This window comes from Cibotium barometz, chromosome 58 (assembly GCF_041138505.1).
Source record: "Cibotium barometz isolate CiBa-2024 chromosome 58, ASM4113850v1, whole genome shotgun sequence".
Lineage (NCBI taxonomy): Eukaryota > Viridiplantae > Streptophyta > Polypodiopsida > Cyatheales > Cibotiaceae > Cibotium > Cibotium barometz.
The window spans coordinates 28,501,716-28,506,903 of NC_141103.1; the positions used below are offsets into that span (position 1 = coordinate 28,501,716).

General features: G+C 44.6%; 1 pseudogene across 1 annotated transcript; it reads left to right on the plus strand.

The window, feature by feature from the left end:
* The first annotated feature begins 874 nt into the window (after positions 1–874).
* Positions 875–3,612, plus strand: LOC147606109 (putative clathrin assembly protein At2g25430 pseudogene; annotated as a pseudogene). The gene has a single exon (XR_015265009.1). The product of XR_015265009.1 is annotated as a putative clathrin assembly protein At2g25430 pseudogene (transcript).
* The last annotated feature ends 1,576 nt before the right edge of the window (positions 3,613–5,188 follow it).

Consider the following 5,188-nt stretch of genomic DNA (forward strand, 5'->3'; position numbering starts at 1 on the left):
TCTTGTCACGTGGTAGCTTTGTGAAACTCTTCCTTTATATAATATGGAGATGTTGTGTCACCTTCTTAGCACTTTACAAGGCCATCTAATTTACTAAAGGTACATGTCTCTTAATATTTTTTGAGTATAACAATTGAGACTTTGAGCCAATTGCACTTATAATAATTCCTTCCACTTGTAAAAGCAAATTATTTTCATTAGTACAATGACATAGAATCCATAAGATGAAGCATAGGTTAAGGGGGAAGAGATTGCAACCTAGCATAGTATTCATCAATTCCTATGTATGTAGGTTTGTCTTTGAGTGGCCTTACAAACATAATATGACTATCATATGTTGTGTTAAATACCATTCTTGTTGTGAGTGGGCTCCAAGTCCCTGGGTATGCAAGCCTACATCCCCAAAGTGCTTAAAAAGTCCTTAGGGTTGCAAGCTTATCTCCCCAAGTGCTTTAAAAAATCTTGGGTTAGTCGTGTGACTAGCATGGCAAACTGCGACGCCCCCACCACCCCCCCCCCCAAATGGGTGTGCTTCCACTAGGCATCATCCCCTCTTGCCTTTTGGAAAAGTCTCATACATGGCAATTCTTTCTCTCAATTGCCCCGTGCATTGTAGCCGCATGCCCTACCTACATCATGCACATATCTCTTCATACTATATCTTGGGATAAAAAGTAGGGACCTGAGGATTTTTTAAAAATGGCCCATAATAAGTATTTTTGGGTGGTTATAGAGAGTGGCCATGTGACATATACATTGTACATTTTAATGAACGCCTCTTCATTTCACCGCCTTTGAAGGTGACCTTAATACCTTATTATTTTAGGGCGATTTTTGACCCAGCCAAAAAAATGCGAGTTTAATTTGTTTTGAGGAGCCCGTTCGATTTTCATTTGGCATTTTTGGAGCTGACAGTCGGAGCCAGGAAGCGCTATAAACGCCATAGCCAAGCTTGTTGAGAGGCACCCTCTTCTCCCCTTACCAGTGTCGCAGTTCCTGATCCTCCCCATAGATCTGGATCGCCTTAGTCAGAGGGCTTCCATCGCCATAGCCGGGCCTCTGAGTCTCCCTATCCAGGCATCTCTTTCTCCATTGCTAGACTACAGCCAGAGGACTTCTATCTCCATAGCTAGGCGTCTGTGGTGATATCCGGAGGGCTTCCATCTCCATAGCTAGGCTTTTGTTGTGATATCCATCTCCATATCCAGGCATCTGAGCTTTTCGTCGCCATAGCCATAGCTACGCATCTGAGGGTATCGTATTCCTTCTGAGGATTTTGATCGCCGCAGAATTTTCTTCGTCTGTTAGGTCATTTTTCCTGTCTGATCCGGCCGTGTCCGATCTCTGCATCGCCATAGCCAGTTTCTCCTCCGCCTTTTTTCTTCTGCTCCGAGCATGGCTCCAATGCAGGTGAAGCTCCGCAACGCCATCGGGGTGCTGAAGGACCAGACGAGCATCTCCATCGCCAAGGTAGCGAGCGCAGGCGTGCCGGACCTGGAGGTAGCCCTAGTGAAGGCCACAAGCCATGACGAACTCCCGATGGAGGAGAAGTACGTACAGGAGGTTCTCCACCTGACCTCCTACTCTCGGGCCCATGTAAGCGCCTGCGTGTCCGGCATTGCCAGGCGCCTCAGCAAGACTCACAACTGGATCGTGGCCATCAAAGCCCTCATGCTTTCCCACCGCCTGCTGCGAGATGGAGATCCCGCCTTCGAACAGGAGCTCATGCTCTCTGGCAGACGAGGTATGCGTGTCCTTAATGTCTCTGATTTCCGGGATGAGTCTCATTCCAACGGCTGGGATTTCTCTGCCTTTGTCCATACATATGGCCTCTACCTTGATGAGCGCCTGGATTGCTGCTCTGTTGGCTCCCTTGCCTCACGTCCCAAACCTGAGAGAAGATCCTCATTCAATGACTCTAGATATGAGTATAGTGATAGTGGCTACCACAATGATAGCTATGGATCCCGGGACTATGAAGATCAGAAGAAGCAGACTCCACAGCAGAAGATTAAAGCTGTCAAAGACATGCAGCCAGATGAGTTGTTGGAGATATTCCCCAGCTTTCAGCGCCTGCTTGAGCGTGTGCTGGCCTGCAGGCCTACTGGGATGGCAAAGGTGAACCGGCTGGTCAACATTGCTCTCTACCCTGTGGTGAGAGAGAGTTTTATGCTCTACATAGATATGCGTGATGGCTTGGCCATCCTGCTTGATGGTTTCTTCGACATGGAGCAGCGGGATTGTAGCAGGGCCTTTGACATCTATAGCAGGGTGGCCAAGCAAGTAGATGAGCTCATTTCCTTTTACAGTTTTTGCAAAGCCTTGGGGGTTTGCAGGACAACTGAGTACCCCACTGTGGAGAAAATCTCAGAGGAATTGTTGGAGACCATGGAGGATTTCCTGCGGAATCGCTCAGATGCTCGAGGTAGCAGGAGGCCAAAAAGCCCAGAGCCCAGGTCTCGAAGTCCTCGAGACGATAGGGGAGAAGAAGCTAACTATGAGATCAATGGGATGAAAGCCTTGCCAGCTCCTCCTCTTCCTGCAGGAGAACCTCCTGCACCTGCACCTGCACCTGCACCTGTGTTGAAAGCTGTGGATCCACCTAAACAAAATCCTAGCAGCAGCAGCAGTGCTGATCTGCTGAATATAAATGAGCCGGCAATGTCATCAGAGGAGCATGAGAACAAGCTAGCTCTGGCTTTATTTTCTGGTACAGAAACGAGGGTTAACACAAAATGGGAATCCTTCTCTTCTGCTGCAGAACAAGGTACTGCAACTGGCACAGCTATGGCAACAGTTAGTAATGGAGCTGCAGGTTGGGAGCTTGCACTCATAGAGTCTGAAAGTGACCTTTCTAAACCAAATGGAAATACCCTAGCAGGGGGGTTTAATCATTTGCTACTGGACAGCTTGTATGAACTAGGGGAAAATCGCCAGAAAATGCTTTCAGTCACAACTCCCTCAGGCAGTGCTAGTAGTGTGGCTATGCCTGGCCGTCCTCAATCCAACTTTTTGGCCCTCCCTGCCCCTCCTGCAGCTGCAACGGCATTGTCAGAGGACCCCTTTGCTGCCTCTGTAAGTGTCCCTCCTCCCGCCTATGTTCAAATGTCTGAAATGAGGCAAAAACAACAGCTTCTTGTGCAAGAGCAGCAGCAATGGCTTCAGTATCAGCAAGGAGGTGTGCAGGGTTATGTTGGACTTACAAAGTTCCCCAATAATCCCTTTGCCACCTCCTTCCAACCCACTACTTACCCAATCTCGTATTACGGCACTAATCCCTACTACCGCTAGATCAACGTTTTTTTCCTTTAAACCTGCACTTTTCTAACCCTGTGATGCAGTGAATGGTTTGCAGGCTTTTGATCTGTTTTCTTTGCTACTTTACCTACTTCCAAGCAGTCTATGGCCCCAAATCATCCTAGTTTATCACTTTCAGATATCAGCTGCCTGGAAGGTAGTCTTAATGCGATAGGATGTTCATTTAGGTTCAATGGCAAGTACTCTCTGGTGTGTCCTTCAATTCATGAAGTCTTGAACCTAGGTCCTGTATGTTCCAGCATATAGGCTGTAGTTGGCAAACTTGGGCTTATCTAAGATAACCAATTTTATTTCTTCTGTGGGCTTCTGCTGCCAGGGTTTGTTTGGTCAACCTGGCAGCTGCATCATTATCATCCATAGATGAAGTGCTTGTGGTTTGTTCTTGTTTTAAGATGTTTAGTATACAATGTTTGCCAGCTTGTGTTTCTTGAAGCTAGTAGTCTGTTTGGCCGTGTGTTGACGGGTTTACCTTTTTGAGCAGCTGGTCTGTCCCTATATTTTTGTCATATATTATATGTCAAGCAGATAGGAGTGACGATCATTTGCATTGAGGGTCTTTTATGTCATACCCCTCTGTGGTGACAAGGGGAGAAATCTCACCCTTCCGTTCCTCATGGTTGGGAGATCCCTCCTTCACGCATCTGATGTGCGGGTTGTATATGTAAAGACCCTGGCATTTGTCTATGTTTTATTTAAGTTCATACCACCGCAGCTGTGTCCGAACTTTGAATGGCAACTTACGAGTTTGGAAATAATTTTTTTAGCCTTCTTTGTAAAAAAGGAAGGCATTAAGGAATTTTGCCCTAATATCTTTTAGTGGGCTGTTTCAATTAACTAAAGCGTCTAGCAAAGCTGTGATTTTCTTTTACATTGAAGTCTTGATTTTCTTTTACATTGTAGAGCCCATTCACTCTTCAATGCTCATCAATACATGGATGTTTGGTTAATTTATCAAATTCAAGATTGAACCTTGCTTGGTACCTAGTGTCCCATGAAGATTTGCACATTCTTGCCATTCCTCAATGGAGGCAAACTCCTCGAGGATCTTAATTTTGGGCTTGTCACAGTGGCATGCCTAGAGAATCACATGGCCTAGCTTCACCTATTAAGAAACCGGGAAGTTTTGCACTTTATTAGGTTGAGGATGTTGTCTTTGTTTGAGGCAAGTCATACTATTGTTCACACACTCTGAATTACATCTTGAAAGTTGTTCATACCATTTGGAAGAAGGTAGTTTCTCGGCATCAAATGGCATGTGATAATATCATCAAGGGAAAATTGTCGACCCCAGAACTCGCTATTCTTTCCACACTAACTCCATAAAAGGAACAATTAATGATGCGCTTAATGTGCACATTAAGTTGCTTACTTTATTCAAATCTATGACATTGGATAACGCCCAATCCATGTGCTCAATCTCGTTACTATTCTTCAAATATATGACAACGGATGACACCCAATCCTTGAGCTCAATCTGTCCTTATATTTTGATATCTAATTCCACCTTTAAGAATCATTTGATCTTAAAGAAGCTACAAAAAAGTGTGGTCACTAATTCCACCTTTAAGAATCATTTGATCTTAAAGAAGCTCCAAAAAAGTGTGGTCATAGAAGACCACAATAACCATAGTAAGATTTTAGAGATTAAAAAAACCATCCAGCCAAACCATGTTAACTTTAATATTTTGCTAGATCTATAAGAGGCCTTTTTTTTTTGGGCATGAAGCCAAAATATTGAAGTTTATACCTTTATTGCAAAAACCCTTAGGCTTTAGTTTTTTGAGCCACACGGTAGAGAAGACCCTCAAAGTATGGTAGATTCATGTTTATAAGTAGGTTCATTTGTAAAACATATTAGGTTATAGCATTA